Source organism: Buteo buteo, chromosome 22 (assembly GCF_964188355.1).
Source record: "Buteo buteo chromosome 22, bButBut1.hap1.1, whole genome shotgun sequence".
Classification (NCBI taxonomy): Eukaryota; Metazoa; Chordata; class Aves; order Accipitriformes; family Accipitridae; genus Buteo; species Buteo buteo.
This window is the reverse complement of record NC_134192.1, coordinates 23,784,522-23,800,258: the sequence shown is the minus strand read 5'-3', so window position 1 is coordinate 23,800,258 and position 15,737 is coordinate 23,784,522. Positions and strand designations below refer to the sequence as shown.

Sequence of the window (15,737 nt, the reverse complement as noted above, 5' to 3'; positions counted from 1 at the left end):
TTCATTTCTCGGCAGAGTTAATTAGCACAGGATCAGCTGCCTCTTCAGCAGTAGCTCAAGTCTCTGCACAGCGCTACCGTGTAATATAGTCATACGCTGATAGATCCAGGACCCCCCATCACAGCAGTAAAAGTAGGTGTATCTGGAGTATTTGTTTCGAATACAAGGCCATGTTTCCAAATGCAAACATGCAAATGCACACAAACCTGCGAGGAAGACACCCCACAAACACTCATGGAGATGTTTAAAAGGTTCTTCATGTTTTGGGGCACCCATTCCGAGAAAAGAGCTGACCTTCAGGTGCTGAGGACCCGCATTCTGAAAATCAGGTCTCTGAAGCACTCGCAACCTCCCTTTGACCATCCTAGGTACTGATTTCAGGTAATCAACCGCTCAAAATCCAAACACACAACTGAAAGGACCCTGACACTGCTGATTCTGCCTTATTTCTGAGGGAGGCAATCAGGCAGAGGAACACAAAATATCAGGTTACTTATTTTATCTCATTAGAGGCAGGAGGAACACAGACTTTACTGCGTGACAGTAGGTGTGCGCAGGGTCACGGAGAAAGCAGCAAGAATAGCATCCTAAAAACTTAATGTCAGCCATGCTGGATGCTTCATTTGAGGGAATAAGCAGATCTGAAGAAGAGGAATATCTGGCTCAGTCCTCTAAGGGAGATGATAACTTGCTGCCTCCAGGGCTGAGGAGTTAATCAGCAATGGCAACAAGAGAAAGGCTGTGGGAACTTCTCAGCTGAGTTTCTCTAATGCTGAACAGGAGAAAAAATAATGGGTTTTATCATTTGGTGATTTGGGGTTTTTTTTGAGCAGCTGGAAAAACTGCATGTTAGAGATGAGCCCAAGAGTCTGAGTTACCCAGGGGCAAGGCTGCATCCAGAAAGTGTTGGATTTAAGCACTGCGTCAAATGTCTCTGATGTTTTCCCCTGCTCAGGCAGGCTCGGTGGCTGCATGGAGCTCTGTGCTGCTGTAGTAGATGGCTGCAGTTCCCCAAAGAGTTAAAGTCAACCAGGGCATGTTTATACTGTTTTGCAGTCATTTTGGAGCCATAAAACAAAGCTGAGCTTCCTCCAAGTTTATGGCTTTGGATCTCATGCTCTTGCTCAGGCTGCATCTCTTAGTATTTATACTTGCTCACACTTGGCACCATTCTCAGATACCTTTTCTCGAAGCCCAATTTGCTTGGTTTTAGAGAAAAATTCTCTCAACTTAACATTAGGTTCACGGTAATGCGGTAGCTCAGCCTTACATCCAGCAGTATAATTGGGTCCACTGGAAAATGTAGACATCATCTTGCTAAACTAACAGATTGCCTGTCATTAAAGGCTCCTCAAGGAATCCCCTTGAGACACCGAAGCTTTGCACCGTCCTAGCAGAGCTAAACACAGGAGCAGTGGATCCTCTCAGGCAGTTGGACTAGATGGTTGTTGTAGGTCCCTTCCAAGTGAAATATTCTATTCTATTCTATTCTATTCTATTGCCATGCTCAGCTATGGGAGGGGGCTGCTGGTGGGTGGGTGGGTGGGTAAAACAGCCCGAAACCCCATGGGTGGGAACTCCCCTGCAGCTTTTCTACGAACTTTTTTCTCTGCAGAATATCCCATTCTGAATCACAAACACGGGTTTCTGTATGACAGAGGTGGCTACTTCTTCAATGCATAGAAAATGGGTTTGATTCTCCAAGTTACCCACAGAACTGCTGTTAGCCAAAACACTGATACTGTTGAGAGGCTGTAAGAATATGTTGAATTATCTGCTTTCCACTAATATAGAGAGCCAGGAAAAAAGCTCATGAAGAAGTCTAAGTTTACCTGAAAATCAAGCCAAACGAGTTTTTCTCTCCCCTCCTTCTGTGTGCTTCTGTAATGGAACGAGTTTGAATCTGGAGGTATCAAATTCAGAGCAGTTTAAATGTTAAACGTGGACTGAAAAAGCAGAGCTTTTTAAAAGATTTCATTGAACGTTGTTTTTCCTTGAGCAGTCTCCCCGCTTGTGCAAATTGCACGTAAGCCTTTTTACAAGCGGTCTATTCATAGTGACACTGGCTACTAGATCTCCCTCCGCTCACAAAGTTGTTGGTCCAGCCCCAGTCCCTCGGCTTCATTAAAGGGTTTGTGTTTGGTGGACATGCTGTGGGCTCTTTTCATCTCTCGGCCTCCGTTCAGGCTATTTTTAAATGTCAGGTTCAAGCGCTGCGCCTGGGCAGAGCTGCCGCCGGGATGGCCGTGCCCTGCGTGTTTACAGAGATCTGCTCAGCTGAGAGCCAGAGTAACCTCAATGCTCAATATAGTGTCCTTGGTCAAGAGCTCAGAGCATGCTCAGAATTGACGTAGCTCAATAAATCCTCCCAGGTAGTTTCAGAAAAACTTACCCAAATAAAACCAAGTGCTGCACCGACTGACGGAAAGCCTCGGGAGAGACGAGTGAAAGCCAGACTCCTGCCTGCTCCCTGGTCACGGCATGGGGAGCTTTGGTGAGCAGAGATTTTGCTGTATCTATGTTCTTTCTGTGGCACTTGGTGGGGTTTTTTATATTGTTTGTTCTGGTTTGTGTAGCAGGTTAGTGCAGCATTCCCTTTTGCTCATTCCCTGGGAGCACCAGCTCCTCCCTGGGGTAGAAGGGACCAGAAACTTGCCTTCCCTTTTCCCTTCCCAATTTCAAACCTCCCTTTAGAGAACAGGGACACAGGAGTCATACTCTGTGCTTCTGTCAGACTGAAGGCAGTTCTGCCTGCAGTCAGGAAAAGCAGCATTGCTTTGCGTGAACCTCTCTGAAATGGAGCACAGCCTGCTCTCTCCTGGCAGACCAGAGACCTCTCTCCCCCAGCTCTGCTCCCTGAAGGTGCTTTTGCTGGGTTCTGGCCCTGCTTTCGTACACGCAGCTACGCCAGGCTCTGTGCCAGTTGCTTTTTTTGCCTGCTGCTCTCTGGACCAAAAAAAAAAAAAAAAAAGACGTGTGCAACCTGTGCCAAGAGCACAGGCTGAGGTTTTCCAGGCGAGGTGCTGGGTCCAGCCAGGCTGCAGGGCAGGCAGAGCTCCCAATGTTTCCCTGGGGTTAGAGAGATCTGGAAAGTGCCCTGTGTCTGTATGCATGTCAAATAACTCCAGGACTAAAACAAAGGGTCATTTAAGTCAGTAGATTATCAGAGAGCACCCACATTTCAAATCTCTTTTTCTCTGTCCTATAAAGGCAAGCGATAACTGCTCCCAAATTGCATTTTAAAATTTTCTCAAAAACTGTCCCAAGAATCTCTGTTGCTGTCGTTGTTTGAGGAAGCCTTTGAAATCTGGCAAGGAAAAAACCCTCTGAGCTAATTAAACTCTTTCTTTGTAAAGACTTAGCCAATTTTTCAAGTCCTGAAACCTGCTGTTTATCACCCTGTGCACCAAAATGGAGTGTGGAGAAACCAACATACTTGCTGGTACAAAAAATATGCAGATAATGGAAATAGTGGCATTTCTTAACTTTGGAATGCTCCATTTGCAGCCTAAATTGATACCACTGATCTCTCCGCACCTGTCTGAGGTTAAGACACTAGGCAAGAAGCAAATTCTAAATTATTCTAAATGACAGTGTAGGAAATAATTTTTATTTGTAAAAGCAACTTGTACGAGCCAACAAAATGGTCTCAAAACCTTGTCTGTGTCAATGCTGCCAAGGCAGTTCTGCAAAACACAATCATTTTTTACAGTAAACCCTTTCTCATCCTTTACTGAGGAGTTCCTTCCATAAGTGAAACTCCTTCTGCACAGGCTTTGTAAATCTAATAGTCATGGCTCAAAACACTTAAAATTTTTCAGCATAAGGTGTATGGATAACTGTTGATTTGAATCATAACAGCACAAATAGTTTCCAGTTGTCCTCATCCAGCGTGTCTAACCCATGGACCTTGGTGCAGATAAAGCTATACAATCCGCTGGCAGGGCTAAGAGACAGGCAGCAAGCAAGGAAGCCTTTGAGAGTTATCATGAGTTTTGCAAACCCAGATGTCCACCTGTGAATGACAAGATTCAAGATCTAGTCGTGATGGCTCCAGGATATGCTCTTTCTGCAAAGCTTTGCCTCAGAATGTAACTACCACATAAATCAAAGTGAATCACAAAAAATATTCAGGAAACTCACAAGATATGCTACACACCTTTAAAGTCAGGCTTTCCCTTATTTCTTTAAGCAAACATATGCTGCACATTTCAAAAAAGCTGATACAAAATACCCAGTCACTTCTTTCAGCATCCCCTGGCATTTTGAACAGCCTGGATTAAGATTTCTGTAAGTCCTTTTCTGGGGGCTGACTACAGGGAGCCATCTGGATGTGTAAAACACTGCTTATACCTGTTCCTCCCCCAGCAGATTTGGTAGAAACAGTAAATTGGGATTCCTTGCCAGATCCTGCCCCAGCCTGCTGCTGACATGCGGGAGGGCTGTGCTGCCCCGGGCGGTGGAAAAGCCTCGCAGTATGCCCAGCTACCCACGGCACGTCAGATGACAGACCGCCTAGTTAAACACGGCAATGACGTCTTGATTAGAGAAAAGAAAACATCAATAAATGGTAAATCTATACATAGGAAAACAAATAACCATGAGCTTTGATTGTTCAAGTTCACAGCAGAGATTACTTACCTTGGCAGATACATATTCAAGACATACGGCTTGTAATTCCTTAGCTAGTGCTAAGCAAAACCATGTGTTTTTCTAAAACAAGGGGAAAGTTTAACTCCAACACTGTGCAAAGACAGAGCTACGGTCATAACTTCTGCTCATAGCAAAACTAAATTGAAAAGGGCCAAGCAAAAGGGTCCCAGAGAGAAGAGCAAAGACTGAGCAGCAGCTTGGAAGAGAAGCAAAAAGTGGGTTACAGACCCACGCCAGGGATGGGGAGAAGATGTGCACTGGACCACAGATATGCCCACGGCAATGTGGGGTGAAGAACAGGGTGTATAATCATGAGCTTCTCCAGCGACAAGAAGTTATGGTGCTTCCTGTGACTTCAGGTGTGGCAGTAACTCAAAAAATGAAGCAGGGGCCATTTCAGCAGCTCCTTTCCCCTTCTCTCCTTAGGAAGCGAGCCATAACCGCAGGGCTGGCTGCGTACTCCCCCTTCTCCACTGTCAGCTGTCCTACAGCATCATGTTTAACAAACTGAAAGCTCTGTTGCCTATAAAGGGGTCCGAGGATGAGGTATATAGGACTTTAAAGTCAGCTTGCTCTCATCGACCCAAACCAACTGCAGTGGTAGCGAAGCTGAGCCCATGCCCTGGGTAAGTTTTTCCTTCCATCAAATGGCTTTATTAAGATTCTTCCTCCTTCCTTGTCCAGATAAAGGTCCATTATTAAAAATGGTTGTAAGGCTGCTGCAACTACTGCTTACCACCCAAAAAGGCCTCGATTCTGTTCATTTCCCACAGATGGTATTTTATTGGTGCAGCTGAAAGCTAAGACGGAACTGTCATTTGGTGACACTGTCCTCATTAAAAGATAATGCAGTCAAAAAAATAAATAAAAGCACATGAGAAGGAAAGAGACCAGGAAACACGAGCAGTGCGTTGAACCCTGGGCTGTGCTCACCACCAGCCGGGCCAGCAGCCGCTGCTCTGCCTTGGCAGCAGCTCCCCGAGCGCGGGCACGGTATCAGAGCCGGCAGCTGCCAGAGGTACGTGCAAAGTACTCCTGTGATTAAAGATGCATCCGTCATTGTTATAAATTAGCAGAAGCCAAGTTTAAGCGTGAAGAGCCGCCAACAAGAAGGAGCAGTTAAAATAATAAAAAAAAAAGGCTACAGTTTTCTATCACTCACATTGCAAACAGATGTCCCACCAATATTGGAGCAGGGCACCCCAGCCAAAGAGGTGAAATCATGCTTCTCAAGGGATGTTTAGAAATAAGTCATTTACTCCAAGGTGAAGCGGAGGACCACATGCTTGGCAGTCGAGGGCAGCGTGTACCAAAAGGCTGTGTTGAGAAAGGGGGGTGATGAGGAATTTGGAAGCAGTTTAGCAGGATTTGGAAGATGGTAGGAGAGGTGGTTTGGGAAAGCTAAAGAAAACAAAAAGAGAGGAAAAAACGTTTACAGAAGAGGTGTAACAACGACTTGACAGAGAAGGGAGAGTCTCTGGCAACTATTTCTGGTCAGAAAAATATTAGTAGGATCAAAGTGGTGCTTAGGGAGGCTCTGCTCCTTTTCAAACTGCTTTGAATGAACTACACTCAGTGAAAGTGATAGTGGTAAACCCTTTAAACAGGGACCTTGTCATGTAACCGTACTATTTAAAGATGTGTCAGCATTAGGATAAATATAGCATCCACTAGTAATGGTCCAAGAAGTCGCTTCAAATTCACATGAGAATATTTATCACAAGCCCCAGCGGAGTCCAGCCATGTCACTGCCGCAGCAAGAGCTCCCAAAGCAAAACCTCTGCACGGCAGTGGCTGGAGCTTGGTTTGAAACCAGTACGGAGGAAACACTTCACACTGTTCCAGTACCACTGCCCTGCACACCGCCTCTCAGAGGAGACATAACGCAGAGACCCAGGCTACATATGGTCGTTAAAGTTTTGTAGGAGATGGGGTGACAACCCCAAGGACCTGGACAAATTCCAGGCTATTTAATTGCGTTCTGTCTCCCTGAATTCCTCCGGCGCTTCCCTTTGGGCGTGCTGGTTTCTGCTTCCTGCCCTGAATCACGGCACAGTGCAGCTGGAGCCGGATCCCCCCAGGCACGGAGCTGAGAGCCTGCTGGAAGATGCTGGCTTGATTGAAAACTCATTGTTTTCCAGCCCTGCGAGGAAACTGCATCTGCAGCTCCTGCAGAAGAGCTGCCTGTCCCCAGAGCTGGGCTCTGCCTTGCAGCTCCGCTCCTTGCAGCCCACCTCACCGCTGCGCAGGGAAAGCAACTTCGCTGCAAGCAGGGAAATCGCACACGCCAAGCCTACAGAAAAGGGAGGAGGATTAGGGCTTTCCTCAACCCACCTCGGTGGCCTCGACGTGCCGTCCTACTCTGAACGTGCGTTGCAGTCAAATTGGGTACCGCGGCCTCTCGTAGCCCACCGAGCGCTCTGCTCCCTGATGTTCCCGGCTGTCCTCAGGACAGGCAGCGCAGAGTCAGGCCCAGGGATGAAGGAGTCTGGAACTGGGCCATTTGGAAGCTTTTTGGTTGCACGAGGTTAATAAAAGCCTTTTCCAACAAATACAGAAGAGCTCCATCAAAGCCTTAGCAAACCTGCCGGCCGTGGCTGCGTCACCACCTAGCTGAAATCAATGAAAAACTTCCCAGCTTTCTTTTTGCTGAACATCACATCTGTGGCTCTGACAAAGGCAGTGATGGGGACGGGATGGATGAAATAATCCTCAAGCCCACAGCACTGTACCCGAGGGCAGTGGGTGCTGGCGCAGTTCAGACAGCAGTCGCTCTGGTGGTATCATAAACAAAAAAGCATCCCATCTTCCCCCGTTTCACAGCCAGTTTGCCTTGGAGGAGTCCATGATGATTGCTAATTAGTGAAATTACATCACAAGAAACAAGACACTACTTAGCAACCAGCAGGAAAGACTTGTAATCAGACTATGTAAAACTAGGGGTTTATTTGTTTTGGTCTATTCGCTTCAGCCAATAACACTTGCCGTTAAATGTTAAGTAAAATCCTTCCTTTAAGCAAATCCTCTCCCAACAGAAGGATGGTAAAGGAGGGAAGACATGAACCTAGGAGTAAATCCTGTATTTTGCTCCAAGTCACAGGAAATACATTTGCCCTTCCCTGTTCACTTAGTGATGATAAAATAGGAAGTCCATGAATTATGAGTGAGGGTCTCACATTTCGTGGAGGGCTCTTCTCTAGAGCAGTGTGGCGGGCGTGCAATGGGGCTGCGGTGCCGCGTGTTCCTGCGGGAGCTGAGCTGGCGGCAGCGGCACTGGTCACTCGGAAGCGATCGGCCATGGGGAATTCTACAAGGTGAAAATCTCTGCGTCAGCGCAAACTGTCAGGATGTCATTTGGATGAGAATGCTATTTGAATTTTGAATCTGAGAAGTTCCACATTAAAAATGGCTTTTGGACAAAGGAAAAATCAAAAGTGCAAGTTCAAATCCAGATACTCTTCAGCCTTCCCAGGTTTTACGTGTAACCCCCGTTGTTGTGGTACCAGATAATGCATAAACCCAGAAGGGAAGGGATCATCTGAATACGGTTGAATCTCAGAGGAGCAGCTGGTTTCACAAGGGCTCTGGAACTTTGGCAACTAAATCCCAGGGCACTGAATGGCAAGAAAACTTTAGTCAAAGTTCTGAACATCTTACAGAAGGAAGGATGCAGACTGGCATGAACCCTGTCCTGACCCAGACCCAGCAGAGCACCAGCTCTGCTGAGGGAACAAATTAGGTAATATTTAGCCCTGGTAACAAATACAGAGCACCAGCCTCTCCTGTGCAGCAACCTGTGCACAGGGTGCATTCAGCGAAGCAAGGGACTCAGTGCCCTGAGAGCAGGTGGAAAAGCGTAAGAGATGGCCACGGTGATGGGAAGCAACAGGCAGGGGGGAGGACATGGTGCCCCCAGCAGGTGGGTAGCTCAGGCCAGGGAGGGAGGACAGCAGGAAAGCAAAAACCTCTTGCAGTTGCAACAAGAACCGATCAAACCCAGAAAGAGTCTGTGGCAGAGATGGGTGAAGGGACAGCGGTGGAGGGTGGTTTGAAGACTTGGCTTGGAAGGCCATCCCAAGTCCACAGAGAAAAGGTAAAATAAAAAAAGTCATTGCCCTGATGGTGTTGCTTTCCTCTGTAAAAACAATGCTTTTAAAAGTGTTTCTTCCCCTCTGATAACAGGGGGAAATGTTATACAAGGATTTTCATTCTTATCTAGGGAGCTCCTAGACAGGGTGGCCTTTCCCCTGACATGGCAAGCTGCCTCTCCAAGCAACTTCTCCTTCAGGAGTAAAAACATTTTTAGAAAAGCAGCTTTTATGCAGTATATCTTCTGTATTTATTTGTCTTGGTGCTCTTTTTTTCAACCTGATGGCACTGCAGAAACACCCATCTCCTCTAAAAGGACCACTGGGTCTCAGTCACTGCATGACTTGGGCACCGGCTCTTTCCATGTGATGAGCAGCTGAGAGCTGCAAACCTATCTCAGAAAGTCATTAGTGTTGGAACAAATTCTCCGCTTGTGCTGAAGTGCCCCATGGCAGCCTTCTACCAGAAACTGAAATATTCATCATGACAGGCATCCCGAGGCACGGCTGTCGCTGTACCCTCAGACCTGGGAGCGTGGCAGGGGCTAGGACGTGACATCTGCGTTCTCGGTACCGCAACCTGTTGGCAGCAGCTGAGCAGTGTCCAGGTGTCACCCCCTGAGCTTCTCCGCAGCCCCCCTCGGGCACTCCAAGGAAGCGAACAGAGACCATCTGTTGTCATCTGCTAACAGCACCCCGCTGTATTTTAAATCCTAGCACTGGTGATACCATTTTCAAGGTGGCTCAGGCCGAGATCCGTTCCCTGAGCTCCCCATGTCTGTGGGAAAGTTCAGTTCAAAACTGAACTTTGGTCTGAACTTTGGACTCATCCTTATTTCTGAACCTCGCGAGCTGCACAGCTTGTCCTGTATCAGTGACCCACTGTTAAGCTAAGCCCTGACCGATACGCTGCTGGTACCTGTAATTAGGTACTTGTTGTTGCCTCCTTGCTGGTGGAAGCTATCACTGAGGGGTGCGTTTGGCCCGTTAATACCTTCTTTCCAGATGACTCCATGAAAAACTGGTTGAATTCACTTTCCAGAGGACACCTGGTGACGTGCAGCACGCAGTACGCCTTCCATCGGCCACATTTCTTCAGTGTTAGCCTGGGCATGAATTTGGGGCTTAGTTGTTAACTAGCAGCTTTGGGATTAATTTGTAACTTCAGGCTGGACTTCCAGTGGATGCCAAGTGTCTGCTATAGGCTATTGTGGTCCTGAAAAGGAGAGCCAGTAGGAAGAAGGGTTTGTGAGAGCTCCCCGATGGGCACTTTGGAGGTGTTTTGGGGCCATCCACAAGGCAATGTTTTATTGCAGGCTTCCATGGAGATAATGTGCTCGCAGATGGGAGCTGGGTCCTGTCCCTCTGTACGGGAGGCTTTTCAGTCAAATGGAGGAGGGATCTTCTCTCATATCAGGGAAACTTTGATATGCTCAACTCACACTAAATTACTGCAAGTTGCCTTTAGTTTAAAATAAAAGGAAATTGGCCAATGCCTGTATTTGCATACCTGATGTTTATTTGATGTAGCTTTAGCACAGATGCAAATAGCAGTTCACAGACTTATGAAGTGAAATATAATGGTCCAGGGCAAAGTGAAGAGAAACAAGAAATGCTGGAGAGAGCCTGTACCAGGCAATTCCTGCACTAGGTCAAACAGTTAAACGTTAAAGAAACATCTTTTTCCTATCATTTCTGGGTTAGGTGGACTGCAAGCAGGGGAGGACAGCAGAATTACAGAGCACAGCAGAGAGAAAGTTTCTGTATTTTCTATAAGCTGATGTAAAATAGAGACTTGTCCAGCCTAATTCCTGCACATTGAACTCATGTGGAGAAAAAAACCACACCCCACTACCCCCAAATGCAAAAATAATGTCCTGAGACAGAAGAGGATGAAAAAATATAATGGAAAAGAAGCCTCCCAAGTTTAAGCCTAACAAACCAGCCTCCTCTCCGTGTGGAGGGAGGATCCCAAGGTACAGACCTTCCCCAAATAAGACAGTCACTGCCTGGATGCTGCTGCCTTCCTACATTTGCTCACAAGCTGAGAAAGACCGTTTGCTCCTTCTCAGTACACCGTCATAACTGCTTTATTGCAGACTCTGCTGAACCAAGACAGCAAGTTTCAGCTGGAAATATAGCCTATTTCCAAAATGAAATGCAGGCTCCATTTTATTTTTACATTTATGTATTGGCAACACACTTAGGCCTTGATATCTGTATCAGAATCTTTCCTCTTTACTGCTCCTCTACACATAACATCCTGCTTTCATTAGGAACACAGGCATTTCTCTGGAGTGTCTGGTAGAAGAAAGTTTTTTGTGGATAGAAAAAGGCTTCAGAAAAAATTGCATAACACTAGGGCATTAAATATGTACTTTTCTCTCCTCGGAAACCACTTTTCAATCAGAAAAACAAATAAGTTAGTACCAAAATAACCTTCATGAGTCACAAAAAAAATTATCAAAACTATCAGAGAAGGCCATTACCAACACAGCTGCTAGCATATTCCCCGGAACATCCATTGTGGAGAACCTTTCAGAGCACGAACAATCAAAACCAGAACAGACAGCCTTGAACGATGCTTTGTAAAAAGCTTAATCGCAATCAGATTGACGCGATGCCAGAGTACTATCAACAATGGGCTGGTAGAGAGCAGGAGTTAAGTGGTGGTGCAACACGAATAATACCGCTTTGATTTGCATAACACTGTCTGACTGTAAGTTTGTGCAACAGAAAAGCACACGGCTTGGCAAGATTAGCTCCGTTAATACGCTTTACTAACACAGTCCCTAGGAGAGAAGTCCGGCGCGAAGGTTTGGACCTCGGCGTGCGGCGTAGCTCTGTGCAATGGCACCCACCTCACTGGAGCTGGGCATTAGTCATGCTCCAAACAGTCGTCTTTTGGTTTAAGATACTCAAAAGGGTCAACCACCGAGAAGGCAGTGGGGAACCGCAGGCTGTACCAGCTCCTAGGTACTGCAATAGCTTGGATGCTAATGAAAACTGGAAATATTTTTCATCCATTCTAGCGTATTTCTTTCATCAATAAATTCCCTGATAACAGCTATGCTGTTGTATGTTGTGATGCTGCAAGAGGCTTCCAAGACAGTGAAGCTAGAGAGCATGATGAATTTTACTGATTTAACTCTGATACTGATACAGCCACGGAGGTTGGTGTAGTGCCGAAGGTGGGGGGAGCCCGATGGGGCTGTGAATCTTCCGGCATCACCCTGCTGTCTGCGGCACAGCCAAAATCCTGCAAGCCCCCAAAACTGACTGCACGTAAAGTGGGAACCAGAGCACGCTGGTGGGGAGATCACTCTCCCGAGTGGTTCTAAGGGAAGCAGCTGCCCTCTAGAGGGAGCGGGACCTGGGTTAATTGAGATTTCTTACAAAAGTGCAGAAAACAGGCTTCCTCCTAGGCGCAGGGACAGCCAAGGCAATCTGTGTATCAAAAAACGCATCTCAAAGATGTTATTAATAATAGCAGTGCTATGTTTGCTAGGTATTGTGAATTGTGTATCACTGTACCGAAAGATTTCTTTCCAGTATATGTACGCTATGGTTTTGTCTAGTTTTCTATTATTCAGTCCATGTGGCTTTTATCACTTCCCTCCGGAGTCTCCACTGAAGTCTAATAGTCCGCATTGTTAGAAAACGTTTCCTGATATTCAGCTGCTTCTTCCTTCTATTCATGCACAGCAGAATTGCAAGCTCCTGCCCGGTTGCGCCTTCAATTGTTTTAGGTGCTCCAGGCTCCTTTCAAACTCTGATTTTTTACCATCGGAACAGAGATTATATTCACCAGTTTCTCATGTCCTTTGGGTTTGTTTTGTTGAAACTTAATATCCCTCCAGTGCTGTGCTCCGAGGTGCTGTCCTTGCTACTGCATGGGGAAGTCAGCCAGCGCTGGCCCGCATCGTCTGTTGTTCTATGCTTGCTCCATTAACTGCTCTGCAGTGGCTCTTCCTGACATGGTCACTCTTCGTCCTTCCCCATTTGTTTGGTGAAACTCAGTTTCCTCCAGTAAAACACCAGCACTTACTGAAGCCATTTTACGGTCTGACTACAGCCGCCCCACAGCCTCAGCCCAGGGAAGCTGCGCTGTGTGAAATACGGATACGGTACCTCCTGCTGACACCAACAGCCGCTGCAGGTCCAGTCACACCAGTCAAACAGGGCGCTCTTTGCTAAAAAAACCAGGCTCCACCATGCCTGGAATAGGATCCATTGGCTGGCTATCGCTGGGATTCAGAAGAAGAATGAAATGACTCTATTTCACCTGCTTTTCGTTAAAACCTGCTCTGCTCCCCGCTATGGGAAGACAAACGCTGTCGGTTCAGCTTCCCCTTGGGCACATTCAAACATCATCCTCTGCCGTGACAGGAGCAACGTCGCGTAACTCTGAAATCAGGCTCCTCATCAGCCGGTGCTGGCGGTGCCTCACGCAGGCAGCCCAGCAGCTTTGCTGGAAAACACCTGCTCTGTTTTCCTGGGGATAAGATTTCGGCATAACGGGTGCCTCTTGTCAAAACAACGGTATACGTTACCGCGTGTTTATTAAAGCGGGGACTCTGAAGCATGCAGAGTCCTTTTGAACTTAGTAAAAAGAATCAGCGAACGCAGATCCCCCACCAAATTAGGACAGTGAGTTTCTGAACTCGTTCTGGTGGAGGGAATAATCAGGTATTTCTTTCTTGCCTGAAGTAACTCCTGGATGCAGTTTCTTAAGGGAGACATTATCGGCTAGATTTGGTCATGCAAAATTGGAAATTGTTCCACGTTATGGGGAAAATGACTAATGAGCAGGGAGTCTGCAAAATGAATCCCTTCTCCGTTGACAAGAAAAATTAAAGACTCTGAAACTACTGAGACACACTTGGAAGAGCCCGATTAAATTACTGCAAAACATGGAAAGCAAAGGGAGAGGCGTGCCTCGAGGCACGGAGAGGACATTGTCCAAAAGACTGACATTCTTCGAGCTTATTAATGATGCTACATAGCAAAGAAAACCAAAAGTTTAGGAAAAAATGCATGCTTTGGAGGAATATTCAGTTCAGGCACTTGGTGCCACCAGAAGTTTCTATTTTCCTGACCTAGCAAAGAGTATGAACTTCTGATTCACTTTTCACACAATGAAACACATTTCAGCAGCTCATAATGTAATGCCTTTGCTTCGAGTTAAGCGCATTTAATAAAGGCAGGCCCTCAGGACTCATGAGAATGCAAAGAGTTGCTATTGGATGGGTCTAAACATCAGAGAAACAAATCACAGGTTAATTGGTTAATCCAATCCTTACCCGGATGGACCGTATGCGTGTTTTAGCAGATCGTGTTCACACTAGAAAACTGTCAGTGCTGAGAGCAGCAGGGACTTTCTGGACACTCAGTCATTCCGCTGCTGCAAGTAGCACTTTCCCCCGCCCCCCAAAAAGCTTTGATTTGACTAAATATTTGGAGAAGAAATATCCTGTCATTTATTAGCAAAAAGTCCTGTTGGATTGGAAAGTGATGGAACTTTAAGTGCTGGTAAGTTGACAAACCAGGGTTTTCAGATGAAGCCTTCTTAAATTTGCAAGGATACTGATTCAAATAGGCACTTGCCTTTTTTTTTTTTTTTTTTTTTGCCATCTCACTACAGCATTTAAAATCATTAAAAAAGGTCCTTTTAAATGCATATTTTAAAAAAGAAAAAAACATACACAGGATGAGGCTTTGTATTTCCACTTGATTCCAAAATGATTTTTTATGGCTTTGTTATAAAACTCTTCAAAAAGGATTTCAAATGGAAGAACTGACAAACCATTAAGTATTAGTAAACACTGCAGCACTAGTGAGCTCCTGAAGGGTTCTGCTACCTCTGCTCAGGAATTTTCCTTCAAAATCTTTTCCAGCAGAGACTGTGGTTTCTGTAAAGTAACATATTTTTTTTTCCAGGAAAATGTCAGTATTACTGATTTTTTCCTTTAGCTTTCCTGGGGCACATTTAAATGAAATACTCCATTCTAACATAATTGAACCTGTTGGTTTAATCATCCAAATGTTTCCTTTGGGGTCACCCAGACATTAACCGTATTCTATAGGAGCTGTAGTAAGCCAGCGCTTACAAAAGCATGAGACCTTAGGAAGCGGTGTGCCTCATCGGATGAGCAAATGATACAGGACATCATATAGATGTATTGCAGACAGCCAAAATTGCTAAATACAACCAAGTTTGTAAGCGCAAGGGGAAGGTATTTTGGCAATGTGGGGTTTACCTGCTTCTCCAAGGAGGGTCCTTAAAGCACTCCGGTGCTGTGCGATGGTCCATTTTGACCACAGCAGCTTAACAGAATCTTGTTCACAGACTCTTCTCTACGGAGGGAGGGCTCTGCGGGGCCTCGGAACATCTGATACGCGCTGCCGTATCAGGGTTAACTAAAGCCATGCAATATTTAGCTACCAAATGACAAATTAAGTCTGCTGTTGTAAGAAAGCAAAGGAAGGAAACAAGCCTTGCCAACGAATAGAGGAGGAAAGGGAAAAGCTAATGTCTCTATCCTATATATTCTAGTGGTCTTTAAAATGCAATTTTGATTTGGTTTCTGCTCTTTGGCTCCTTTTGAGTGCTCCTAAGTGCCCTGAAGTAAGAATCTTGGCACAATGAAGCATCAATTGACTGAAAATAGCCAGTATGTTTGACAGCAGAAGAATTAAGTGTTAATCATCCAGAAATGCAATATGCTAGTCTTCTGGGCAAAATTGTCCCTTAAATTCAGATATTCCTGTCTGGCTGAAATCAATGGAAATATCATATGCCAGTCCAAAAGCCACCAGACCACTGACACGACAGACAACCAAAAACACAACAGAGGTATCATACCAGTAGGGTTTCTATGCATAAGCAGAAAATTTGAGTACTGTAAACAGGGGGTAAAACTTTTGCTTAAACATGTTATGCCTTCTCAGCAGCCGTGGTTTTCAATAAGATAACAGTCCAGTTTCCCTTGTTTT

At 45.8% G+C, this 15,737-nt stretch overlaps 1 protein-coding gene across 1 annotated transcript in view; it reads left to right on the top strand.

Moving 5' to 3' along the window:
• The first annotated feature begins 2,366 nt into the window (after window positions 1-2,366).
• Window positions 2,367-15,737, top strand: part of LPAR4 (lysophosphatidic acid receptor 4) — a 28,687-nt gene continuing 15,316 nt past the window's right edge. The window contains exon 1 of the mRNA XM_075053701.1: window positions 2,367-2,494. The gene's annotated coding sequence lies outside the window, so the exon portion shown is untranslated. The remainder of the gene's footprint in view (window positions 2,495-15,737) is intronic.